Below are 27,876 nucleotides of genomic sequence, written 5' to 3' on the forward strand. Positions count from 1 at the left end.
CTTCTGTCCTCAGGCGTAAACTCATTGTGCAAAATGCTGTTCTTACAGATCAGGATAATATAATGCTCTATAAAGAGAGCATTGTCCTTTTACACACAGTGGAGTACATGGGCTGTAGACAGTAAATGTACACGATCGGACTAGCAGTAATCTCTTCTAATAATACTTCGCCCTTCTTTAGCATCTTTGTCCAAAAATCTCAAAGCACTTCCCTAATACTAATGAATTAAGACTCACAGCACCCTTGTGAGAATGGGAAGCATTATCCTCATTTACGGATGACTTGTGTCACAGAGAATTAAGTAACTTGCTCAACACCACTTAGCAAGTTAGTCAAAGAATGTGAATAAAACCCAAGTGAACTGACTCCCTCCTCTAAATCCTAGCCAACACTCCTTTATTATGATGACATAGTATTGAGATTATAGCATTGAAGGGACCCTTATCTATATATTTTCTACGGGGGGAATTCTGCAACAAAAAAATAAAAATGATGTGTACAATATTTTAGATGTTCTGCAAAATTCTGCATATTTTGTTTGTCAAAATAATACAATATAATTACACCTGTTAAAATTATTTTTGGTTATTTATTTCAAAATACCTGTCAGCAAGTATGTCTGTATGAATACAGACAACAAAAAGGATTCAGGAAATGTTTTTTGACAAACCAATTCCTTACTATGCATGTTAATAGAGAACTCTGAGTAATAATTCATTTAAACTCAATACAGAACCATATTTCTTGCACCCCTTAGGTGCAGTGCAAAGGCTTGGTAGAGTCAGGGGTAATGGAGGAGCTGAGGGAGAGGGAAGTAAATTGCTGGGAAGGAGCCTGGGTGTGAACTTGGAGCGTTGCTGGGTATGGGTGGGAAAAAGTATGGAACAGTTTTTTTGGGAGGGGCGGGGAGGAATTGTTCGGCAGCTTCCCCCATGCAGACCCTGTCTGACCCCTAACCTCTCCCATTCAGTAAGGCACATCTGCCCCTGTCTCCATGTGTTCCTGCACACCCATGGGTCCTTGCACCCCCTGTCCACATGTGTCCCTCCACCCCCACTCAGAAACCCACTCCCCCCATCCCCATGTGTGTTAGGGGGCTTATTCCTTCACCCACTTACTTCCCTGGTCCTTCTCGCATGAACAGAGAGCAACAATACCCGAAGTCCAAAGGTGCAAACAATTCGATGTTTATTGGGTGAACTTCCAGCAAGCATGATTCCAGTTTCCTTCCTTAGTGTCCCCCTTCCCAGCTCTGACACCACAGAGCCTTACAGCTGTGTCCCTGTTCCCATTCCTGCCCTTAGCCAAACATGATTCCAATTTCCCCACCCCCATTCCCTGTTCCCATTTCCCCCACCCACACACCCACCCCCTCACTTCCTGATTGACTGCAGACTATATAGTAAAACTTGAGTTCTGCTTAGCTATACCTTAACCAATCGTTTTCCTGAAATTTAACTAACCAATCCTAACATATTGTAACATGATTATTTAACCAATTATATCCCACCACCTTAATTAGTTTACACCCAGCAAAATTAATTATACAGCAGAGAGAAACAATCACAGAACCAGGCAGAGATTATACAGACAAACAATGGGGAAATGGGGACTACAGTGATAGAACAAACACAGAAATGAGGATTTCACATCCCAGCTAGTGATAAGTGAGTTCTTGCCAGACAGGATGCTATCAAACTAAGTTTCCTTTTACATCTCCTAGGCCCTTCCCTTTCTCTGGAGGCGATAGGCATTATCAGGACAGGATTGTGTTCCTAACAGCCCAATAGCACCTTCTTTCAATGTGACTAGTTGGGAATGTGAGGAGGTGACCTGTCACTTCCCAGCTTATGGCTGCGTCTGCTGCTTAGCCAAAGGCCTTAGCCTAAGCACAGGGCCTCAGACTGTCACAGTAAGAGAAAGACCTTACACTGGCAGACAGTGATTTTGATTCTTTCTTTTATACCTCTATAACTAGCCAAGTGATAAGAATACACCTAAATGCTTAGATTATAGGCCTTTACAGACAGGCCTGAACATCTATATCCTAACAATGTGTCCCTGTACCCTCTCTCCCTGTCCCCATGTGTCTCTGTGCCCCCAGCCAACCACCCTCTGTCCTTATGTAGCTCTGCACCTCCTCCCTCATCACTATGGGGCCCTGAACCTCCCTCCTCCTCTAACTCTGTGCTTCCACTCCCATTCAGCCCCTGCCCCAGTCTGTCCTCCCCCACTAGCCCTTATGAGCCCCTGACTGACCCCACCCCAGCATCCCACACTGTCTGTCTCTCCATAGCCCCTGTCTGCTGACCTGGCCTGCTGTGAAGAAGACAGGCTCTCTCTCTTCCTTCGCTGATAGGGAGTTGCTGTTTTGTTCTATTGCCACAGCACCCTTTGGTGGGCAAGAGATGGAACGGCAGCAGCATTTCAGCAGAAGCTTTTTACTGTGCAAATAAATAAAAATATGCGGGGCTCATTAATTATGCACATGTGCAGTAGTGCAGAATTCCCCCAGGGGGAATATTCAGACCCCTTTTTTCCATTGATTAACACTTGCATCCGACAAAGTCCATTTCTCTATTAAGGGCCAACGAAGAAGGCATTTTAGTTTCCATTAAAGTACTAGGAGGCCAACTGAACTGCTTGTCTTGGCCTCCGACTCCTTTAATTATTTGAATTACTTGATTAATTATAAAAAGAAAAGGAGGTCTTGTGGCACCTTAGAGACTAACCAATTTATTTGAGCATAAGCTTTCGTGAGCTACAGCTCACTTCATTGGATGCATTCAGTGGAAAATACAGTGAGGAGATTTATATACACACAGAACATGAAAAAATGGGAGTTATCATACTCACTGTAAGGAGAGTGATTAATTATGTTAATTCATTTGATTAATTACTTGAATTACTTGAATTATGTAGTGCTTATGTATTGATAAGTTATCAGTGACATTTTTCAATTAAAAAAATCCTCCTTACATTTAAAAATGAATGGAAGGGGCTTCTCCCCAGCGGAGCTGTCTGTTATGATTGCAGTTTGCAGAAGCATGCCTTTTAAAGCAGAACCACTGGAACGTTTAGCCAATCAAGAGATCTGATGCAGACCCCGTCTGACCCCTAACCTCTCCCATTCAGAGATCTGATGGGCTTTGAACCTTCCAAAGTGGGTTATGACCTTGGCATGCAGGTCACACAGATGTCTAGACTCACAGGAGACCGAGACGGAAAAGACCTATTGGATCATCCAGTCCATTTCCCTGCTAATGCAGGAGCATTCCCAGCAGCCATTTTCCACTGTTTTGGCCAAACTAATTTGAAAAGCCCCTAAGGACTGAACTTCCACCTCTTTCCTAGGAAGACTATGTCATAACCTAATAGCCCTGTCTCACAGTTGGGGCATTTTTCCTGTTAGCAAAGTCTAAATTGAATGTCCTTTTTTAGCTTACTCCCATTACTCCTACTTTTACCGAAATGTATTATCCTAAAAAATTCCTCTCCCTCCTTGGTGTTCACACCCTCCAGGTAGTTGTATGGTATTATTCTCTCTCCCTCCGAGTCATCCCTTGGCCGCATCGGACACAGACAGCTCTTTCCGTCTGTCTGCAGAAGTAGGGGTCTGCTCGGGCCCAACCTGAACTGGCCCCCGGCCCACTCACCTCACCCTGAGAGGCTGAATCATTTTCCATCCTGGTCCCAACCCTTCCCCCCAAACCGGATCCTGCCTCTGCATCCTGCTCCTGGGGCTGGTGCAGCGGCCACTGTGAGCAGCAATGGCTCCATCCTCTGACACGGCCCCTGCTGCGCTGGGTCTGTGCTGCAGAGAGAGAGGGCGATGCTGTGACTCCTCGGCATCCTCGCTCCACAGCGCGTGCAGCGCGGGAAGGAGGTGGTGGCTGGCAGGAACACGCAGTCACGGTTGTGCCGATCCCAAGGGCTAAAGGAAGAGAGCCGACCTGACCCCACCCCAAGAGGGTCCAGTTGTTTTCTCACCCAACCTGACCCGGACGCCTGTGGTCAGGTCCCCTAGGATTTGGGTCAGGTTGCAAGGCTCTATCCAGAGGTCACTTCTGCCAGCCCCCTGCATTCTTTTTTGCTCTCCCAGGAATGACTTCCCATTTGTTGATCTCTCTGGGAATGTGGTGCTAGAAAAGGCACTCCTCCAGATGCAGTCACAGCGCAGCTGAACAGACAGGAACTGTTGTCTTCCTGCTTTGTGCCATGAGCCCTGTGTGTAAAAGACCCAACCCACCTGGCTCTTTGTGGTAGCCATCACACCTTGCATATACCTGTTGACTTTGTTTTCCACTGTCACCCCCAGGGCACTTGTTGCTTCCCACTTTTCTCCCTCCCACTATGTCAGTTACTTCTACGTCCTCTCCAGAGGTGCTAGTTTGCAGTTTTCTGAAATGAATCTTGTTCTCGCTTCAGGCTTTTCATTTCTCTGTGTCCCGCTTTATTTTTTCTGGGTCCCAACTGATCCTACAACTCCTCCATAGTTAGTCTCATCTGTGAAGTTCTACACTGATGGGCCGCATAAAAGACACCTTCAAGCGTGCTACTGTCTGTGTGGACCTCACGGCTGAGCTCATTGCCCCTGGGAGCTGCTGAGGACTTACTGCAGGAGTTGGGTAGTGAAGGGCAATTCTTCTGGCTCTTGTCTCTCCAGGAAGATTAAACAATTTCACTTGCTTGGCTGCTTCTGAAGCGCTGCTAAATGCAGTGCGTGTGGAGGGTTTTACAACAATTAAGCCTCCAATTAGGGCAGGGGCTTATTAGCCAAATTACTGTATGGTCGTCAAGAAAAACTTTTCCCAATTCTTCTCCTTTATGTTTTGTCCCCAGCAAAGCAGAGTAGACATTTACTGTGCCCTGGAGAAAGTCTTACAGCAGGACACCCAGGGCCTGGAGAGAAGGCTTCTGGAGAAAATAATAACACTAGCCTCCAACCACATGAGAGAGACTCAGGTAAGTTAGTTCTCCCAAGATACCAGTCAAAGGATCCAAAGCTTTAACTCATTCAAACTCTCTTTTTGGGGGATAAACTATATACTAAAATGAAAATGTATTCTTCTGTTAGAGGTCCACACCTTCCTCCAGACCAAAGCCCAGGTCCTAGACAGCACTTGTGCACATGCATAAGATGGGACAACTCACATGCTGACAGTTACACATGTGCTTAAGTGCTTTGCAGGATCAGGACCTGAGACACATGATCTCAGACCCAGAGACAGGCCTATGGTGTCTTAAGGAGCAAGTCTTTCCCGAAGTCTACTCGGGATTTCATTATTGATACTGATTTTATGTGGAAGGCACTCTGATACTGCAGTGATAAGTGGCAGTATAAAGCCCCAAGACAGACAGAATCTGAGCTATCTCCAAAAGAAGCAGCATTGGATTTAGAATATAGTTTGCCAGCAGGAAAACCCCTGCTGGAAAAATCCCTCTCTTGTTCCAAAGGAAGTCAGCCTCCTTTTTGGGGACAGTTTATTCCAGGAAAGCTCTCGGAATATCTTGAAGCTGCCCAGTCTGTGTCTCACTTACCGCCTCAGGGAAGGGCAGGGAAAATATCATGTGACTGTGGCGACCAGTCACCCACCACAAGTAGCTAACAGTGAATAGGCTAACGAAGCAGCTTGCAAGCAACTCAAAGGCCGAAAACTGTTTAGCCAAGTGACTCGAGGAATATTTATGACGAATGACTCTACCCTCAGAAAGTTGGGTTGGTTCATTCACAACTTGTGCACAGAAATAAGGACTTGACTCATGTAAAGAACTCTGGCTAGTGCAACCGGCTTCAGTCACCTCAGTCTCTCTCTTTTGGTTTTTGTTTTTAGGAAGCAACAAATGAACTAAAAGTGGCAGCTAGCAACACCTTAGTGACTCTGGCACGCTGCTATTTCAATGATGTCATGTGCGAGCTGCTGTATCGTCTGGAGCTGCCTGAAGAGTTTATTTTCATTACGTTGGGCAACCTGTCATCCGCCTATGGTACGGTCACTTCCCTCTTTTCTTTCAAGGTTATTGTTTTTCATTTAAGGACAGGGGATTGTCTCTCTACCTAAAAATGTTACCGCTAAACAGAGCTCTGTTTGAGTGTGTGTGTGTGTGTGTGTGTAGAAACACAAGATTAACTGCTGTTGCTAGTTCTGGCCTCCAGACCATGAGCCATCCAGCCGGAGGTGCAAGCTCTAACTTATGCCCCTGAGTGAAGTACCTTAAGGATGGGAATGAGTGGAAGATCAGGTCTAGTGGAGCTCTTCTCCACCCCACTTCCCATCCCGCCCCAGTGCTCTCTCCCCTTACTCTGGGAGTGAGTTGGGCATGGGGCACAGCTGTACACTTGTGGAGGATTCCCCTCTTCAGGGTGAACCCCCCACTGACTTTCAATGGCTGCTTTAAAGCCATTCTGCTCTGCTTACGCAGCGCCAATGGCCTCGGAACCCATAGCATCCTGCCCCACGGTGTTTCTAAGTGTGTTGTCAGAAGGCAGAGAGCAGCTGATTGTCTGTCTTCCTTCTCTTCTGGCCTTTCTCTGCAGCTCTTGAGTGTATCCCTTTTGTGGGAATGATCCTGAACGTCATGATCTCCATGCTGGAGTTAGTCAAGGACAGCAGGATGAGACAAGCATTTTGTGGTAGTAAGTGCCAGCACTTCCTGTAGGTGCCCCAACTGGATATTTAGGGGGTCTTGGTACAGATTTAAGTGACTGACCAAGTTTGCAAACAGGCCCTGAACTGTGCTCCCTTTCCTGGATTGCACCAGGTGCTGCGTTCCTTGGCCCCCGTGGCACTCAGTGAAGTTGAGAGTGCTCCTTACTTTGCAGGAGGTGCTGAGCATTTGTAAGTTCAGGCCCTTTATGACTCACGCATATCATTTAAAATGAACAGACACAAAGGCTGAAGCTGCCCCTCTGCCAGGAGGCTCCTGGGGGAGGAGGTGAAGGGAGCAGATTTCATTACTGTACATTTAAAAATCCCCTGTTTCCCACTCCTCCACCCATTCTCTCTCCTTAGTTTCTTCATCATCATCATCTCCTTTCACCCTCTTTCTCTGTCTTCTCTTCTTCTTCACTTCTCTCTTCCTTTGCTTTTCAGGTGATGCTCAGTAAGGGGTTAATCCTGTGCCCTTGAGGGAAATGGGAATTTTGCCATCCACTTCATGGAGAACAGGATTGGGCCCTAATTCGTCTTAGCAAGGACACTAGATACACCTACTTTTAGGGCAAAGTGCTCCCCACTACCTTCAAATCCCAGGAAAGCCAATGGCAGTTAGGGGCACTAAACATCTTTCAGACAAACTGTAACTCAAGATGAAATCATACAGCGTTCGGGTTGAATAAATAATAACTGCAGAGGACGCGAGTCTTCAAATGATGGTAACTGAAAAAAGATGGAGAGATGTACAAAGAAAAAGGCCTGTTAAGAAACAAGAAATGGAATGGGAGAAAGAGAAATAGCTCCAAATTGATATGGGATTTCAGCATCTAGTCCTGCACTGAGCAGTAGCTGCCATGGAATTGGAGTAAACAATAGGCCTGGGTGTCTTCTCTGAGAAAGCAACTTCTCCTCATTACTACTGTGTCCTTTTCGCATTGCCTGTCTTCTCTCCTTCCTTGCAGTTCTGGAAAAAATGCTCAAGGGCAGTAAATGGATATTTTACGAACTGGGGGAAGTGCCCATTCCCCAGAATGGGTGAATCACAATTCTGCAATACAATTCTTCCCTTATATTGTCATGTGACCAGCAACTGGCTGATCTGTGAGGAGCTGGAGGTGAGAATTGCTGGCTTTCTAAACCTTTAGCGGAAATTGTGATGTTACATTCTGTGCGTCTGGCACTCTTTGTGATGATGGCATTTGATGGTAGGTCCTTTTGGATGGAACAGATTGTCATGTAAAACATCGAAAACCCATACGTTTATAATGTCACCACATCATGGAAATTCGGTCTGTACCCAGTGTACATGGATTCTAGTTTTGTGCACCTAATGTGCAGATGAACCCGGGATAGTGGGCTAAATTAATTCCTGGTCTAAGTCCATTCAGCCCCAGTGGAGTTACAGCAGGGATGAGTTGGCCTCGAATGCATACTAATCTGGGGAAATATTTTACCTGGTCTACTTGTGAGGTGCATTAGAATATAATCCTGACACCAACCCTACGAGTCGTGGTTCTTTACCAGGAGCCGCAAAATCCAATATTTAAAGAGATCTCATGGCTCCTTGAGCAATATAAGGAGGAAATGGATGTTTTGCACGTCATGAGGTGCTGCTCATGAAGGTAACTGTCTCTGTGTGTGCATGTGTTAACTGCAGGAGGAATTTGCTGCCAGTGGGGTTTCCTGGTCTAAATAGTGATTTGTTAGATAATAAATATGCACACAAGTTCTGGGTTTATACACATGGTGACCCAGGCAACAAGGTTTGTAGGGAACTGCCTCTGATGAAAAGCATCCTCTGTTTCCTGGGGAGGAGGAGAAGGAGATAAAAAATAAAACACCTGCACAACAAGATACTCCCTCCTTGTGATTTCCCAAAACATCCTGTCAACTCTGTGTCTCTCTTTTAGATCATAAGCTCCTCAGAGCAGGGGCTACCATATGTTGTCTCTGGTCGGTACCAAGCCAACTGTCAATGGTTGAAAATTAATAAGGAGGCTTGAGGGTCATTGCTTTGCATTGCATAACTAGATAGATATAAAATCATTTCCTGTCTGTTTCATCTACCGTTCTATGCAGTGCTGTTGTAGCCATGTTGGTCAAAGATATTGGAGCGACAAGGTGGGTGTGATAATCTAATTGAAGATATTGTCTCACTCACCTTGTCTCTCTATTTCATCCACCCTCATCATCTCTATTTCATCCATGTTTCTCCTTGTCTCTCTATTTCATCCACCCTCATCATCTCTATTTCATCCATGTTTCTCCAGTGCCCCAAGGCCATGCTTCTCTCCTCACCTTTTCATGGGTTTCTGCTTTTCTTCTGCCCCATGGCTCTCTCCATGGCACTCAATGAGGTCTGGAGATTCCCCTTTCCCTGGGGGCTTATTTGTGACTTGTGCATTCGTCGAAATTTGGGGAAGGAACCAACTGAAAAAGCAGCAATTGGCTCCCTACTCACCAGAGACTTTGCATAGGGGGAAGTGGCCCTTTGGTAAAGACAACTGTCCAGGGAACAGACCCCACAATAAGACCTCTGCTCCTCAACCTGATCTTCATTTGGCTCTTGCCAGTTTCTCCAGAGTCCTTCCATTGACACCATCCTGACAAGATCAGCCCTCCGGGCACAGCTCATGGACTGGACCAAAGATGCAAATTCCATCATACGGAGGCTCAGTCTGCGAGGCCTTGGCAGTATTGTGTTCCAGCCAGAAAAGGTGAGAGCCGGGGATTGCCCAGGGGACCCAGGAAGCCAATGTCCATCAAATAGCTCAGAAATGAGAGGGAGAGCCACACACAAGCCTTCTTGTTTAAAACACAGCCCTCAAATGGTGGAGGTGCTTTCGGAGCAAATCAAGGCATGCCATGCTCCCTGCTCCCGTGAGCTGAGCCCTGATTGCAGATGGGATGCAATGGGGGAGGCGGGGCGAGCAAAGACAAAGGTGAGAGTGAGCAACTGGCACAGAGTGACAGGAGAATGACTTTCTGCCCCGTTAGGGGGCTGTGCCCTCAGTGGTTTCTCGTCGGTGGCAGTGGTCCAGCATGTGCTCCAGGTTGTCACCTGGGATAGTAATGAGCTGCCTTCTTCATTCCGGCAGGTGCAATTCTTACGGGCCCAGCTGCCAGCAATCCTGGCCATGTTTTGTAACAGGGATGGAAGGCGTGTCATGGAGGCCATGCATAAAGCTGCAGACATCATCTACCTCCTCAACAGGGAGGGGCTTGGCTCCATCTCCCAGGACATTGCTGTCAGCCTTCGCCCCTTCATTGATGACGTAAGGCTTGGAACCCCCAGAAGAAGCCCATTCCCCCGCTCCAGCTGTCTGTGATGCCCTTGTCTCTCTCTCCCCATCCCCTTCCTCCCGCCCCTCAGGCCTGCCATGGAGCCGCCAAGGAGTGCCCCCGCCATGGGTGGGGAATCTCCTGCTGAGCCACCTCCCTGTCAGAGCTCTTCTCTCCAAAGCTCAGCCTCAGTGCCATGCTCCCAGCCCCTGCTGCAGCCTGGCCTGGGGGAGAGGGGGCCTGGCACTGGGCAGATGACCAGCTGCCTGGAGAACACAGGCCCCCAGAGAGGTGGAGATTCTCAGCAGGAAAGAGGTGGGTCGGGAATGGCCCGGCTCTCAGGGGCACCCAAGAGCAAAAGAAATGCTGTCTTTTGGAGCAGCCAGTCCCTGCCAGGCTCCAGCAGCTGCTTCTCCCCTTCCCCACACCAGTCTCCAGCAGCCTTCCTGCCCTCTCCCCTCATCTTCTCGGGTTCTAGGATTCTGTGCTCTCCAGACAGAAAATGCCTCTGGGACACCCTGGGCTGCACTGTCCCGCACAGGGTCTCAGGCCCTGCACAAGATGTCCATGGCGCTGGCCTGGTGGCTCCCTGCTCCCGCCAGCCCAGGTCGTTCACACAGGGGAACCGGAGCAGCGTGCGCATCACCACTCAGTGGCGTTCTGCTCTGACGCTGCCTGGCTTTAACCGGGGGTCCCCCCCCCCCGTGTGTCATTGCCAGGAGAAGGGCAGTGTGCGCTCAGCTGCCATTGTACTGCTTGGCAACGTGGTGAGCAGGGTGCAGGACCCCGACAAACCCTTCGTGCAGCAGGAAATCATCCACTGCTTGCTCCCCCTGCTGCTGCATCTTGAAGACCAGGAGGAGAGTGTGAAACTGGTAAGTGCCACGGTCATTATTGCCTGAAGAGCAAAGAGCCAGTATCTCCTGGGGCCCCCACTCCAGTCATCGCCAGAGCCCCTTGCCCAAGCAGAGTCTTCTCCTCCCTGCTTCACTCCATGCTGGAGCCAAGCGCCTCATCCATCCTCACAGCACACAGCACAATTGGGAAGAAAAGCCTTCTTCTGGGAAAGAGGTGGGGCATAGTGTAGCGGAGCCGGGAGTCCTGCTGCTGGCCCCGGCACGGCCCAGGGCCTGCGTCTCCCTGAAGTGCAGGGCCCCCCAAAGCACGGGGCCCTGGGCAACCACCCCAAACCATCCAAAGGACAGGACGGCTCTGGCTCTCTCCAGCCAACTCTCCCTTTCCTCTCCTCAGCACACTCCTGTGGAGAACAAATGACAGGAATCTCCACTGGCAGGAAAAGCAGGAGAACAAGGGACGGGGAAGGTTCCATGTCCCCCAGACTATCCCTCTCTCAGGGAGAACCCTCTTGGTCTCCTCTTCTCTTGCAGTCATGTAAACTGACGCTCTTCCGCTGCGCAGTGTTCCTCAGGTGGGCTCATTTGAAGACCCTCTCCCACAGCTTGGCCTGGGATGGCTCCTCACAGCTCTTGAAGTGTGTCTGGATCTGCTTGGTAGGTGAATTCCTTGTGCCTTGAGAGTGGTGAATGGGGACTTGAGGAAGACCTTTCTAACTCCACACCCTGAGTACCCATCCGCTTCGGTCGGGCTGCAGGACTCCGTTCCAGGCTCTCTGCTGGCTCATTTCGGCAGGAGTTAAAATCCGTTCACATTGTTGACATTTTTCTCCACAATTCTCCGACCTTCAAACTTTGTCTTTTCAAATGAAAGCTGAGGTTCTGGAGAACACAATAGGAACTTCAGAGGGGTGCTGCTCTGGTGTATGGGTTCATATTGGCGGTTGCCAGGGCCTGGCTATATGCATTGGCTTTCCTGGACTATTTGCTGTGGGAAGAACATGTCATTTGTATATTGTGCATTTCTTCCTTCTTTCTTCCTAGATGCAGAACAACGAGAGCCACATCCCCAAATTCCTGTTCCAGGCCTTACAGTACCTGGAAAGCTCACAGACAACAATAAGACATTCAGCAGCCCGATTCATTGGTAAGCAGAGCAAATTCACTTGATCTTTTCTCAATGCTTCCTTCAGAGCCCTTTTCTGGACGGCTGCTCTGTTCCCTCCAACAGCACCAGAATCCTAAAACGGGGTGTGTGTGTGTGTGTGCATGTGTGTGTGAATAAACATGTATTCCAAGATGAAGGGAGCAACTTAGCTGAATCGACTGCACCAACTTCCCCCGCCCACAACACTTCTTTGGCTGAGCCTAGGGGAAACCAGCAGGATGTGAATTCAATCTCCTTTGGAAGTCAGCCTCTCAGTAACTTCTTGGCCTCTGATGCTTTCTGGAATATGCTTTGTGAACAGATGTAAGGAATGTCTGGAATTTCCCAAAGGTGTCTTGGGAGAATGGCTGCATCATTAGCAGTTTTCAGGAAAGGATCTGAAAAGCCATGAGAGCCATTGTATTCATTGCAAAAAGAAAAGGAGTACTTGTGGCACCTTAGAGACTAACCGATTTATTTGAGCATGAGCTTCATTTCCACGGTATGCATCCGATGAAGTGAGCTGTAGCTCACGAAAGCTTATGCTCAAATGAATTGGTTAGTCTCTAAGGTGCCACAAGTACTCCTTTTCTTTTTGCAAAGACAGACTAACACGGCTGTTACTCTGAAACCTGTCATTGTATTCATTGTTTGTCTAGGAAATACTATCCACCATTACTGTGATTTGTTGTCTGAAACAGTGAATGAAGATGGAATCTCCCGCCTGTATGAAGGTAAGGAAATACCTCTGTGTGTTTGGGCCTCTGTGGGAAGCACAGGGGTGCAGCACAGGGCCTGAACACAGCTTTGAATGTGTCCCTCTCACTCTAAGGACAGCGTTGAAGGAAGAAGGATGGTCACGCCAGCTTTCATCGTGGTCCCACAATCTGTGTATGGGAGCAGGGGAATTCCATCCTGAGCTCCTAGTGTAGACATAGCCTTAGAGCTGTGTGGGGAGACTGTCTTCATCAAGGTCAGAAAGTCTCTAAAGGAAGGCCTGACCCAACTGAAAAGGGCTGTTGGTATTAAGGATGATGATGATGATGATGACGATTCCCCTCTGTAGGGAAAGATTCATCACCTGCCCTCCCTGGAATGGAGTGATTGCAGGCCAGGGACCTTCACTCCGAGATTGGTTATCAGCTCCTAGGAAATCCCATGAGGGCACATGGGTAACACTTTTCCCTGTGAGCTCTTCAGGAATGAAGGCACAGGGCCACAAAGGATTTCAGGAGACGTTAGGAGCCGAAATCCCTTTGTGGATCTCGGCCTAAATGTTGTATGGTTTAATGTGGCTGCCGCTGTCACTTTCCTGTTCCATCCAAAGAACAAGTGCCCCCAACCGTCTGTGTGTGCGTGTGTGTGGAGGAGTGTCTGCCAGCAGAGGGGGAAGTTAGGCAAGAATGGGGTCTCCTCTCTGTCCAGGGCTATTTTGGGAGGAGCGGAGTTGTTGTTCTTGTGCCCTTAGACTCTTGGGGAGCTAACAGCAGGGGGCAATGGCCATCGGAAGTGGAGGTTTCCTAGGTACCAGTCACATCAGCATCACGGGGTTTTCAACCCATTTCCTCTTGGTTTCAGCTTTTCACGAAGTGCCTTTGAAATCAGACAAGGAGACAAGGTGTGGTGCTCGTCGTGGTGACGTGGCTGGCGGGGATGAGGAATGGCAACGTGCGGAGCCTCCTCGCCCCCACCCCAGCCAGGCAGAGCCGGCCCGGCCGCAACGCAGCACGCAGGGGTTTAGTGGCTGCAGCCTGGGCCCCCCTTAGCCCTACTCCTTTCCTGAGTGCACCATTGCCCCACTTCTGCCCCATTCCCACACACTGGTACAGGGCAGAACCCCGGAGCTGATCTCTGAAATCTCTCTCACTCGAAGGAAGTCACTGCAAAGGCAGGACAACCCCACCTTTGGGCACCATGGAGGACATCTCATCCCACTGCACAGAGCCCTACATTCACACAGCTTCTCGCATGTGGTTCCCTCACTCATCAGAGCCAGGTGGAGAGAGGAAAAATTCTCCCAGACTCCCTTTTACCATTGCCAGCCCACAGGGTAGCAGAGGTTGCGGGGGGTTGGGTGCTCTCTTTAAGAAATGCCAGCTCTCAGGGAAGTTGCCAATGAGCATCAGCAAAGTGGGGTGGGGTTGTGCTGTGGAAAACTACCCTGCTTGAAAGTTTTGTTCTTCTCATTTGGGTTCCTGCCCTTTCTCCCTCTTCCAGACATCGAGAGGCCAACAGGAGCCAATTGAGCCCACCACTGATCCCATCTCTTGTGAGATGGCAAAGCAACTTTGCATGGGAAGGAGGAGACAGAAGAGGCCGAGCAGCATGTGCCAGGCTGAACCAGCCACACAGAACTCCATAGTCTAGGTGGAGAAAGCCAAGCCCCGCCCCAGTCCTGCCGGACATGCTCCAACTGGAGCACCAGTGTGTAAGCGAGCAGCTCAGACGGATGAAAATGGAGGATGCACACTGTAGGCTCCAGTCCAGAAGCAGCTCAAGCCCCTGACTGCAGAGCTCTGAGCTGCCGAGACCCAGCCACGTCCCTGGGGGCCTGCAGACATGCAAGGGAGATCGGAGACTCTGGGAGTTTCCCACGCCGGGAACCCAGAGACCCCCAGCCCATGGCCTAGAGACATCTCCAAGGAAGTAACCTGGGTGAACTAGCCATTGTCATCCGCAGTGCTGGATCCCCACTGACTCAATGGCACTGAAGGGCAGCTATACAGACTCCGGCCGTTGGGCCACACAGCATTGAGGGAGAGAGTAGCCATATTGTCCGTTGCCATCGGGCCACACGGGCATAAGAGACAGGATAGACATATGGACAATGAGCGTTGAGCCACACAGCCCCGACGGAGAGGGCAGCCGCACGGACCCTGGTCGCTGGGCCACACAGCCCCGACGGAGAGGAGGGCCGCACGGACTCTGGTCGCTGGGCCACACAGCCCCGACGGAGATGGCGGCCGCACGGACTCTGGTCGCTGGGCCACACAGCCCCGACGGAGAGGGCGGCCGCACGGGCTCTGGGTGTTGGGACACACACACTGCGTGGGAGGGCAGCCATTTTGACAATGGGCATTTGGCCAAACTACCCTGAGGCTTAGGGAAGTTATTTGATGTCAGCCATGGGACCTCGCCCCTTCACTCCTCAGACATCGCTCATCTGTCACCATGAGACCGACCCCATGACAGAAGACTTTTGGGGTCAAGATGCAAACAGGAGTCGAAGCAAGGAGTGGCATGTGACCCCTCTAAGAGATCCTCCCACTCCTTTACCAATCTGGGGGTGTTTTATCTCCATCCACCTGCCTCAGGAATGGATTTGAGCAATTGGGGAATGTTCTGGGGCAGAGTGACCCATCCGGAAGTGGGTCACGTGACCCTCCAAGAGCTCCTCCCACTTGGGGTGGGCCTCAGCCCCTTAGGACCCACCAGAGAGGGGATTTCACCAAACATTGTAAGTGCCCTGGTGGGGTGACCTGCCCGCAAGAGGGGTCCATCACCCCTCCATGAAATCCCCGCACCGTCCTCTGCAAATCAGTCAGGGTTTCGCACACACGCTTTAGGCCATCCCAGAAGGGAAACGTAACGATCAGAATAGGCAGTGCCCGAAGGTCTAGGCCAGAAGCCGCCGATCTCTGGAGCTCCATGTTTGCGAGGCTGGCAGCATCGTCCTGGAAGTCGCAACACAACACTGCGGAGAAGAGCCCGTCTCGTTCCAAGGATGTCTTTTGAAGAAACCGTGGCCTAGACCTTCGGGCTATACCTGTTCTGGATTGGTACACGTTTCCCTTCTGAGATGGCGTAAAGTGGGAGTGAAACCCTCGCCAACTGCTAGAGGGTGGTGTGGGGACGTTTTAGAGGGACCACGGGATCCTGTTGCGGGCAGGTCACTCCACTGCAGCACTTCCCTTCTTTGGTCAAATCCCCTCTCGGGGTGGTCCTATGGGGCTGACGCCCACTTCAATTGGTAGAGGACACAGGGAGGAGTTCTCAGAGGGGATATACAACCCCCTTCTGCGTGGGTCACCCTGCCCCGCAACGTTCCCTGATTGGTCAAATCCAGTCTCCGGGTGTGTAAAATGCTGGTTGCCCCTGCCAAATTTTCCTAAAAGAAGGGAAGAAAGGCATGTACCTTTTGGGTTATCTGTCAGGTGGCCATCTTGGACTTGGGAAAAGAAGCTGGTGACCTTTAGCCATTTCCTCTATTAGTTTGGGTTGGGGAGCACACTCCCACGCACGGATTGAATCCGCGTAGATAGTGTCTAACATCCAGGCAGAGACGACGCAAAGAGGGATAGGGAGGGTTTTTAGTTAGGTCTACTCACCCGTTCCTGTGTCCATTATGGAGTCCCTCCCTGACGTCCAATGTCAAGAGAGCAGCAGCCGTCCATCGCTGTCCGTGCAAGAGAAGGGAGAGACAACATCAACATGACCTCCTGGGTATAATTGTTTGGGAGACTGGAGCACTTCCAGAGTTCAAGTTTTGTTAATCCCCCCCTTCTCTAGCCTAGCCTAGTCCTTTTCCCTCTCGTAAATAAAGTCTTGTTTGTGTGCTTGCCACTGCCTGGCATTATTTTCTTGTGCTAAGGCAAGCTCTGACAGACTGGCTTTACAGAGGGGACCATGTGGGAAGAATTTACTGTCAGATTCCCTGCAGCTTCTGAATGGGGTTTGGGTTCTGCCCTTTTGAAAGGAAGGAAAATCCTTCCAGGTGATCCTACGGGGCTGAAACCCACTGGGATTACTTAGTAATCTGTCCTCTTCACTACCATGTTTGTGACCCTCTGTGTCATAGGGAAGTAGCCCATGGCTCATTATGCATCTTTGGATTTAAAATGGACACGTGTGGTGTACAGAGGAAGAAGGACAACTTTTCAAGTCCAGTGTGCACAGAAATGGGATGGACACTTCAAGGATTGAATACAATGCTTTGATCTTCCATCTGTTCATTAAACAAAGACAAAGGTGCAGATTTGGGAGGCTCGGCACTGCCTTCCCCAGGATCATTCCTCTCCGCGTAATTCCCATGATAAATCTCCTCTCAAGGAGGAGCCTGAGGAAGTGTGATCAGGGGAACTACCCAGAGCACCAGATAAATCAGGGCCCTGAGCTGAGAAAAACCAAGCCTTGGAAAGAGGCCCAAGCAGCTCAGCCGTCTTGTCCTCTGCCGTCTTGTGTGTGTGTCGCGTGTCGGTGTCGCGTGTGATTTCGGTGTCGTGTTGTCTGCCGTCTTCTGTGTCGTGTGACATGTCGTATGTCGTGTCGTGGGCGTGTGAGACGTCGTGTGTGTGTGAGATGTTGTGTGTCGTGTGTGTCGGTGTCGTGTATGTATGTGAGATGTGTGTCGTGTGTGTGAGATGTGTGTGTGCAAGACGTGTGTGTCATGTGTGTCAGTGTCGTGCGTCGTGTGTCATGTGTGTGCCGGCGTGTTTGAGACGTCGTGAGTCGGCGGGTGTCGGTGTGTGGTGTGTGTGTGGGGGCATGTGTTGTGTGTGTGCAGGCGTGTGTTGTGCGTGTGTGGGCATGTGGTGTGTGGGCGTGTGTGTGAGACGTCATGTGTGTGTGTGAGATGTTGTGTGTCGTGTGTGTGTGTGTGCGTCAGTCGTCCTGTGTGGTGTGTGTCAGTGTAGTGTGCGTCGGTGTCATGTGTGTCAGTGTCGTGTGTCGGCATGTGGGTATGGTCCGTGTGTGTCGGCACGTGTGTGTGTGACGTCGTGTGTGTGTGTCGGCATGTGAGAGACATCGTGTGTTGGCATGCGTGTGTGTGTGTGGGTGTATGTTATGTTTGTTGGCGTGTGTGAGAGACGTCGTGTCCCGTGAGTGAGCGCGTGAGTGTGTTTCGTCACGTATGAGAGCCGTCGTGTGCCTTGCATGTGTGTGTCGGCGTGTGTGAGAGACGTGTTTCTGTGTGTGAGGCGTTGTGTGTCGTGGTGTTGTGTGTGTGTGAGACGTGGTTGTGTGTGTGTTTTCTTGAGTGTTTTGTTGGTGTGTGATGTGTTGTGTGTCAGTGTTGTGTGTGATTTTTGTGTGTGTAACGGGTTGTGTGTCGTGTTGTGCGTGTGCGACGCGCACTGTGTTGTGTGTGCGACGTGTGACGTGCTGTCTACAACGTGCGACAGGCTGTGTGTGATGTGTTGTGTGTATAACATGCAACGTGGGGTCTACAACCTGCGACGTGCGATGCACGAGCAACACTCGACGTGCTGTGTGCTGCGTGTTGTGCGTGTGACATGTAAAGTGCAACATGTTGTGCGTGACGTGACGTGCTGTGTGTTCAACGTGCAACATGTCAGTGTCGTGTGTGTGTGTCTCAGTGTCGTGTGTGTCTCAATGTCATGTGTGCCATTTTGTGTCATGTGTCGTGTTGTGTGCGTCGTATGTCTGTGACGTAGTGTGTGCGTGCACACGACGTGTTGTGCATGTGCATGTGCGTAGTGTGACGTGTGTGATGTGAATCGTGCGACAAGCGACAAACTGTGTGCAACGTGCTGTGTGTCGTTGAATGTATGTGAGGCGTGCTGTAGGTCGTGTTGAGTGTGAGACGTGTTGTGGGTCGCACTGAGTGTGTGAGTGTGACATGTGGGTCGTGTTGTGTTGAGTGTGACATGTGGGTCATTTTGTGTTGAGTGTGTGTGTGTGTGAGATGTTGTGTGTCGTGTGTGTGATGTTTTGTGTGTGATGCTTTCCGTGTCATGTTGTGTGTGTGTCTGTGTCGTGTGTTATTTTTGTGTGCCGTTTTGTGTCATCGTGTGTGTGTGACGTGTGTGCGTCCGCGCGTTGGACGTATTGTGTGTGTCCGTGTGGGAAGTGCGAAGTGGGATGGGTCAACTTGCTGCCCCCTTCCCCAACACTTTAGCCCCCTGTCGTAAACATGACCCTCCCCCCTCCCCAGGGTGCTACTGACACTAAAACGACCTAAAAGACCCCCGACTGATCACTATTGGCTGCACCCCATTGCCACCCGCACTTCTATGCTGCTGCTGGCCAAACCCTCCCCCCAAAATCTAAACCCCACCCCCTACCCGGAACCCAACTGGAACCCTGACCCCATAACCTGCCCCCCAACTCGAAACCCCTGAACCAAAACTGTAGCCCAACCCTCACCCCAACCCTCACCTCTAGCTCTGAACCCAGCCCCCCGAAGCCTGACACCGCTTTAAGCCAGAGCCCAGTTCCCCATTCCCACCCTGGGCAACAACAGTGCAAACCACCCTCCTGCCCTCCACCCAGGAATCCTGCTTCTTATCACCCCTTCTTTGGAAATGAACCTTTTCTTCACTTGCATCCCACACACCTTCATTCTCCTTTGAGGGCTTATTTAGTGACAGGGGTCTACACAAGGCAACTCTTTGCTATCACAGCATAACAGGACACAGAGAAGTGAAAACAGTGCAAACAACATTCCACGAGTTTTCAGGAGGTTTAAACACCCAATACATTTGAACATTTAACAGTCGCTTTGATCTCTACTAACACACACATCCATTGGCCTGAATACACTCTGACACAAGCTGCTCTTTCAGCGTCACACCTTGTACAAACATTACTGCAACAGCGTGTAGGGCAGCGTGACCCCCGGGGGTCTGTGAGCTGGTTTCAGGGCGTCCGCAGGACCCCGCAGCTTGGCCTCCCCGCCTGTTCCACCCACCGCCTGTGCTTCCCTGGAGGGATCTCCAGACTGTCAATGCTGCCCGGAGCTTCCCTTCCCTGCCAGGCCTGAGCAACCAGCGCTTGTAACCAGGCCACTCACAGCCTCCCTGCGGGGAGCGTATGGACACAAACCGGCTGGAGAGCAGTTAGGGCAGGAATCCCTGGAGACTCGGGGAGCATCTTCAGCGGATGAGGGTGACACACCCCACAGGAGCTGAATTTCCCACTCGGGTCTAAGTCGTGCCATGTGGATGGGGCAGCACGTTTGGGAGGCTCTGTTTGCTGCAGTGGATCCAGTGGGGGTCGATGTCGTGGGGGTCGAGTGAAGACCCACTAAATTGACAGCAGAGCGCTCTCCGGTCACCGTTGGGACTGCGCCGGGAACGGCAGGAGGAAGGGAAGTCGACCGAAGAGCATCTCCTGTCAACTCAGCCCAGTGTAGACACAGCAGTAAGTCGACCAAAGCTACATCAAATCCAGTTCTGTTATTCATGCAGCAGGAGCAGCGTAACTTAGGACAACTTACTGCGGTAGGATAGAGTCATAAATAGAAAGGGAAGGCTAACCACCTTTAAATCCCTCCTGGCCAGAGGAAAAATCCTCTCACCTGTAAAGAGTTAAGAAGCTAGGAGAACCTCGCTGGCACCTGACCAAAATGACCAATGAGGAAACAAGATTCTTTCAAAAGCTGGGGGGAGGGAGAAACAAAGGGTCTGGATCTGTCTGTGTGATGCTTTTGCCGGGGACAGAACAGGAATGGCGTCTTAGAACTTAGTAAGTAATCTAGCTAGATATGCGTTAGATTCTGATTCCTTTAAATGGGTGAGAAAATAAGCTGTGCTGAATGGAATGGATATTCCTGTTATTGTATCTTTTTGTAACTTAAGGTTTTGCCTAGAGGGATTCTTGGTGTTTTGAATCTAATTTCCCTGTAAAGTATCTACCATCCTGATTTTACAGAGGTGATTCTTTTTACTTTTTCTTCTATTAAAATTCTTCTTTTAAGAAACTGAATGCAAATTGATGAGGATTTTCACAAACCTTCCCCAGGAAGGGGGGTGCGATGTTTTGGTGAGGATTTTGTGGGGAAAGACATTTCCAAACGGCTCTTTCCTAATAAAAAACCCGGTTAGAATTTTGGTGGTAGCAGCGAAAGTCCAAGGGCAAAAGGTAAAATAGTTTGTACATGGGTAAGTTTTAACCTAAGCTGATAAAAGTAAGCTGAGGAGGTTTTCATGCAGGTCCCCACATCTGTACCCTGGCGTTCAGAGTGGGGAAGGAACCTTGACAGATAGACACAGTGTGAGGCCTGAGTTTCCCCTGCAGTCTGGATGCTCAAACACCGGCTTGGCAACACAAGTCAACAAGCCCAGGCCACATAGAGACAGGCTCAGTGTGCAGTGTGGACAGACCCGCAGACAACCCCAGTATTGTCAAATGAGGAAATCCTGCCTGTGTTTTGACTTGCTGGTAGAAGAGCCGAGTGACATTGGAGCTCACCGAGCTTCACTGACCAACGCAGCGCTCCAGCACCTGAGCTCTCGGGCTCCCTGCTGAAAGAAAAGCTGAAGGAGCGACCAAGGTCAAAGAGAGGTGCTCGTCTTTGGCCCAGGGCAGGGAGCCCCACCCTCAAAGCGAGAACATTTCTCTCTTTGTCCGTCCGAGTTGGGGCAGGAGCGATAACACGTCCTCCTGCATTGGCTATTTCAGAGAGTAGTTTCTGACTGTCTTCTCAAAGACAGGGTGCGAAACAGGCCTCAAACCTGACTGAGTGGAAACAAGAACGATGCAGCTCGACTGAGCCAGCTGAGAATTGAGATGTGCCCCTTTGCTCGAGTGAGGGAATGACCTGGGAGGGGACTGGAAACCTGACCGGCCAATTCTTAACTTGCACTCTCTCCGCATCTTTCCTCTGAGTGCCGTCACGGTAGCTTCAATGCTCCAGCACCGGGTGCCCTGCCAGCTCTGGGCCCGACAAGCTTTCCTTGGGATTGGATTCTGGAGAGCAGGGGGCAGGGAAGCAACAGGTGCATGTGGCTCCGTGGTGAGGTTTTCCTTGCAAGATGTGTGTGTGAGTCTGTGTGTGTTGGAAGCACTGAGTGTGGCTCTCTCACTGAACCCACAGAGGGCGAGGGTGGCGGGAGCGAGACAGTCGAAGTATAAAGGGGCAAGGACGGGCGTAACGATGATGACTGTGTTGTGTTTCATTCCTCAGATGTGGGGCCACCACCTTTCTCTTGAGCCTTTTCGTATCCCAGGGGTAAAACTCGCCATCTGTCCAGCTACAAGGGCGTGTTTGTGTTCATTCCTGCGAGCCACACAGGGGTCTGAGGTTGCTGCTTCCAATCCTCTGGCTCTGCCGGGAGAAGGGGCAATTCAGGCCATCCCTGAGCTGAGGGAGGGAGATGATTTTCTGACAGGGAGGGACGCCTCCTCCTAAAGGTGCTTGGCAGGCAGCCCTCCTTCCCAGGTCCGTCCCGACAACACCCAGTTGAAAAGGGGCCCTCCCCATCCCTCCTCAGCACGGTGACGATGAGCGAGTGAGGGAGCATGGGGGAGAGGGAGCGACGGAGGGGTGGGACATGGCGATGGCGTGAGCGGGCCAGGACCTCGGCGAAGGGGGGCACAAGGGTGTTCAGTTTTGTTGGGTGCGGAAGTTGGCAACTCGAGATCCAGGGGCAACAACTCCAACCTCCAAAGAGGCTGGGCAGGGGCAGGACATCAGCTTGGAGGGGAGGGGTGGGTGGGGCAGTGACATCACCAAGGCCTTTTGCAGGAACTCAGCCCATTGGGCAAAGGTGGTGGGGAGGGGGTGACCTCACAGAGAGACCCCGACATCAGCCGGGCAGGGCCGAGGTGCAGGGCCAGGGCAGTCTCGGAGACACCCCCCCCCCCCAGGCTTTGCAGCCGCACGTCTCCTTCTCCAGGTCTCCCCTCGAGGACGGGGAGAGAATTAGGATTCCCGTCTGTGAGCATGAGGAGGAGCCTCTGTGGAGTTTTCTCCTTTCCTACCCCTGGTTGTGCCAGAAAACGAACGTCCCTTGGACAAGGTCAGAGGCTCCGAGAGGTTTGGAACCTGTTGGGTCTGATGCACCTGCTGCAGGCAGAATTCTCGGCACAGAAAACACTGGCTTAAGGGGGCAGAATTTGATTTCCTACCTCGGACTTTGACCCTTGGAATCACTGGGGACCTTGGGGTTTATCCTTTTTGGTTTCCCTTTTCCTCCCTCCCTCCTTTCTCCTCTCCTCTTGCTTCTTTTTCCCCTTTTCCCTGCTTCCCTCCCGCTACCAAGGAGGGGTGTGTGTGGGGTGTGGGCGAGGAAGGGGGGGTTGCTCACAATGCGGGAGGTCCTCCCAAAGCGGTGGGTGTGGATCTGAGAGTGATCCCCTCTGATGGTGACCAGGGCCATCCTTTGAGACATCTGGTGAGACCTCTCAGCCTCCCACCCCTCAGCATCTCAATGCTGACTGGCCGAGCAGGGGGCTATCGACAGCGAGGAGACTCAGGTCCTTTTGGTCTCTTAGGTATGGGATTCCTCTTGCTGCTTCTCTCCATTAATTGTCTCTTAGCAGTTGATGATTTCCTCCAATGTTCCAGGTCATCTAAAATACTTGCTGAATAATTCCGATGAACAACTGTTGGTCTGTAGGTCACCTGAGAGCCGTTTATTCTCATCGGTCAATGTATGAAATTCAAGATGTGACAGACAGGTTGAAAGTCAGGAGCAGTGTTTCCTCTAATTTGTTATGTCCGTGTGCTGTAAGGCGATTTTGGTACATGGTCATATTCTGTTTTGAATGTTGCTGAAATTGAAAATGGAGTTTAGAAATTCAAGATGGTGCACACGATTGGAAGGGTTTGAACTCCATCTTGGTACCCTTTCTTCCTGGCATTTTCCCACCAAAACTCTGTGTCCCTGACGGAACCGGAGGGGCAGAGAACTGGCTGGGCCCAGTGGGGCAGGGCCCATCAGCGTGCGCCTCAGGAATGTGCGCCACGGCGAGCGTACGAGGGAGGGTCGGGGGTGACCCAGGCGCTGTCCACCATGGAGGCAGCCACGGCCAGGTTCTTTGCGCGGCATCGGATCAAGACTCCGGCTACTAACATCTGTCAAGGACTCGGATACTTACCTGACTCCCGTCATCCACCAAACGCCCCAGTGGAGGCTTTGCTGTCGGCCCAGATCTGTTGATCTCCTGCTTCGGCAGTAGAGAGCCAGATCCTCCGATGCTCCAGAGATCCTGAGACGGACCATCCGTTGTCGGTGTCCTTCTTCTGCAGCTTGGAAAGAGGGAGTCATTATTTTTCGGGCATTTATTAGTTTAACCAAAGGACAGTTTAAGGGTCTGGGCGTTATGCCCCTTGCTGGAATCTATGGGGAGGTATTTGTAGTGTTCCCCACAGTGAATCTTCCCCCAGTTGTATCTATCCCTTAATAAATCATCTTCCTGTTTAAGGTTATATTCTTTCTATCCTTTATTTCAGTGCAACATGGGTGGGAGGCACAGAGATTTCTAATGCTCCCAGTTGATAGATTCTGGTAGGAGTCGGACCTGTTGAAAATGTCACCTCCTTATTATTCCTGACAGAGATTTGGGGGTAACAGTGCGGAATGAATGTTGTTCTGTGCACCAATATGGAGATGAGGGGTGACCCCTCCCCTGTACATTGCTGCTCAATCCAAAATTTATTCTGCACATGGACGGTGTGTGGTAGGCTGAAGGGTTCGGCGTGTGGGAGGGGGCTCAGGTGGGGCAGAGGGTTGGGGTGTGGGCTGTTGGGTGGGGCCAGGGATGAGGGGCTCAGGGCTAGGGCAGAGGGTTGGGGTGCAAGAGTGTGAGGGGTCCGGCTGGGGGTGCGGGCTCTGGGGTGGGGTTCAGAATGAGGGGTTTGGGGTCCAGGTTCCTCTGTCTAATCTCCAAGATGCTCTGGAAATAAGACACCGTGTCCTGTGATGAGTTCACACCCAAGAGCAGAGGGTGTGAGAACTCCAGCAACTGAGAGGGCAAGGGATTTACCATCACACAGGGTGTGTGCTCAGAACAACCCCTCCTCAGCCAAACACACACAAACCCAGCACAAAGCAAGGGAGGGGCTTGCTTCGATTGTTTTACTTTTTACTTTTACAAAAGGTTTTTTCAAAAGCATTTCCTGTTCCCCATGGGAAGGAAGTGGATGGTCCTGGGGAAGGGAACCACAGCGTGGTGGGGCTGGGAATTTGGGAAGAGGCAGAGGGAGGGGAGTGCGTGAGCGGGTGAAGGGGCAGTTGCGGGGGAGGGAAGCTAAAGGGGGAATGTGGGGCAGCTAGATGAGGGGTTTGGGGGTAAGGCTGAAGGAGGGCAGTTGGTTGTAGGGGGGGAAGACTGAAAGGGCAGCTGGGGAGGAGCCTGGGATGGGGGGAAGGCTGAGGGGGGTGATGAGGGGAAGGGGACCAGGGCAGCTGGGGGAGGCTGAAGGGGGGCTGAAGAGGTGATGGGGGGAAGGGAATATTTGGAGGGAGGCTGAAGGGGTGATGAGGTATAGGGGCCGAGGCAGAGAGACAGCTGGGGGGCCTGCTCATCCCCACGGGAGGGGAGGAGGAAGAGGAGCTCCCCGGTGTCAGAAGCTGCTTCTTTATTAGAACTTTCTACGTTCCTGAGCAGGATCCTGGGATCAAAAGGTTCGACAGGGAACTAGAGAGATTCCTGGTGGCTCGGTCCATCGATGGCGATTAGCCAGGATGGGCAGGATGGTGTCCCTAACCTCTGTTTGTCAGAAGCTGGGAATGGGGCGACAAGGGATTGATCCCGGCATGATTCCTGTCTGTTCATTCCCTCTGGGGCACCTGGCACTGGCCACTGTCAGCAGATGGACACTGGGCTAGATGGACCTTTGGTCTGACCCCGTCTGGCCGTTCTTTGCTCTTCTGTTCTTATCACCTGCTCAGTGACATCTGCAAGTTGCTGCCCTCACTCATCACCAGCATCTGCTCCCTGCAACGAAAGGCAGGGAAAATCTCCCTGAAGGGGGGAAATTGGAGGGGAGGGATGGGCAGAGGGACAAAACTGGGAGCAGATCAGGCGTTCAGACAGGGGGGCTGCCCTGCCAGATAGGCGCAGAAGAGAAAACCCCGAGATAGAGGGTGGCAGAGGGGATAACAGTTCCCACAGATGGGGTGAGCCATCAGCAGCCGTTCCAAAAGAGGGTGTGGTGGATGGTCGAAGGACTTGTGTTCCTCACTGGATGGTCCCTCTCAGCACCCCGTCCCCAGGGCTGTGGTGTGAAAGGCCCCGGGGAGCTCAATGCCCAGGGACCGCAGCTCTTCTCTCGCTGACATGGTGGACTGAGCTGCCAGTGGAAACTCGATTCAGGGAAACAGATACTTTGATAAGTGTTAACCCAGTTTCCAAGAATTCTTGGCCAGTTTCCGTCTCTATAACATGTCTGCTTGGAGCCTCATAGGAGCTCCAAATGTGTCCTATCTGCTGTTCTGATTGCCTGAATTGGTCTCCCTGTCCTGAAACCCCCTGGATTTCTGTCGTTCTGCATCTTTCATGATTGATTTCTAACAATGTTATTTGGATGACACTGTCCAGTGGAGCAGGAACCCACCGGAGAGGTCAGAATTAGGAAACCCCGGTGATGCAATCCCCCTGGCCCGAGCTCTTTCATTATTTAGCCGCGGGGAACCAACTTCCACAGGAGCGCGGGAGACAGCCCCACCACACCACCGTGCTTCACACACTGACCTGAAACATGGGGACCCTGGTTCAATCCTTCCTCCCTTGCAGGCAGTGGGGGGTGATGCTGGCAGCCCCAGCTCCTGCTCAGGCCTCCCTGAGCCACAGATCGAGCCCAAAGGCAGGCTTGCCTCGGTGGCAGGACAGAGCAGAGGGCCCAAGGGGAGTGTCTGGGACTCCCTCTTCAGGCTGTTGCCCTGCCTGGGGAGTTGGCTCTTGGTGGGTGAAATCAAACTATCGAGCTCCTAATCCCCATGGGGTGTGTGCCCTGGTGTGTAACACTCTGCCCTGAGGTTGGTACTCACGCCCCGAGCTACGCGAGGCAGCTGGACACAGCCCAGGTGAGTGCTGTGAGAGAAGGGTGGGGCTAGGACACCTCCCACTCCTCAGTCTCTCCCATTCAAGGGCTTGGCTGGCTCCCTGCCCTGTGAGCTGGCTTTCGTGTGTTGTATTGTACGGTGCCTGTGTGGCCCATGCGTTGTACGGGGAGTTTCGGCACCTAACTCCGCTGTGTGGATCCGTGTTGTTCCTGTGATTTTCTAGCTGTCTGAACCCATGGCCTGTGACGCTCAGCATTGCCACACCTCCGTCCCGTCCTGGGCTGCGCCCTGTGTCACCAGTCAGCTCTCTGCAGAGCACAGCTGAGCGATTCCTGATTGACAGGGGTGTGTCCAGGACAAGAGACAGAGCACAGACTGGAAAGTGACACCTCACAGCAAAGCCCAAATGCTCCTCCTAGAGGCTCGCTATTCCCTGTGGGTGCTGGAGGGGGACACTGTGATGGGATCCCCCTGAGGTGCAGCCTGGGACCAAGGGACCGCTGTGCCCCCTGAACCCTCTCCAGCCTGGGCTGTCTCTCCCAATGCCCTGCTAGTGACCAGCAGCAACCCCGCCAGGTGCTGTTGTCACCCAGCTTGATCGCATGAATGCTCCCCGAGCCACTCCTGAGTCACACAGGGAGGCACCAGCCGGATCCCCCCAGCTCCCAGCCCTGTATCTCAGGAGTAGGCTCTCTATCGTATGAATTGCTTCCCCACTTCAGCAGTGGAAAGTGGCTCTATGCCAGCCTTTGATAACTGAGGAATTTACCATCCACTTCAGGGAAACTCACTGGTCAAGTTAAACAAGCCAACACGTTTATTGGCTACAAAATAGAGATTTTAAGTGGTATGAAGTGAACGGCAAAAAATCCAAGTTAGTTACCAAAGGAAATAAACACCTAAGTGCACAGTCTGAACTCTCAACCCTCCTAGACTGGGCAACAACGAGACAAAGCCGTTTTTCTCCCCCTCCTGGATTTTGCAGTCCTTAGCACCCAGATTTCTCCCTTGGAATCTGGGCCAGTCCCCTCAGTTGGAGTCTCAAGTCTTCAGTGTCCTTCTTGCTTGCAGTGTCGGTGGGGGAAGGAGAAAGGCCAAGCATGGGCCCCGGGGTTTGGGTTTGGTTTTTGTACCCTCAGCCCGTGTGCTTGGGAAGCCCCAGTCCAGGTATGTCTGGGGTGGGGGCGGGGCATTGCTCAATCTCCCAGCAAGGTGGAGCAATTCCCTTTTTCTGGCCTCATGC

This window comes from Caretta caretta, chromosome 4 (assembly GCF_965140235.1).
Source record: "Caretta caretta isolate rCarCar2 chromosome 4, rCarCar1.hap1, whole genome shotgun sequence".
Lineage (NCBI taxonomy): Eukaryota > Metazoa > Chordata > Testudines > Cheloniidae > Caretta > Caretta caretta.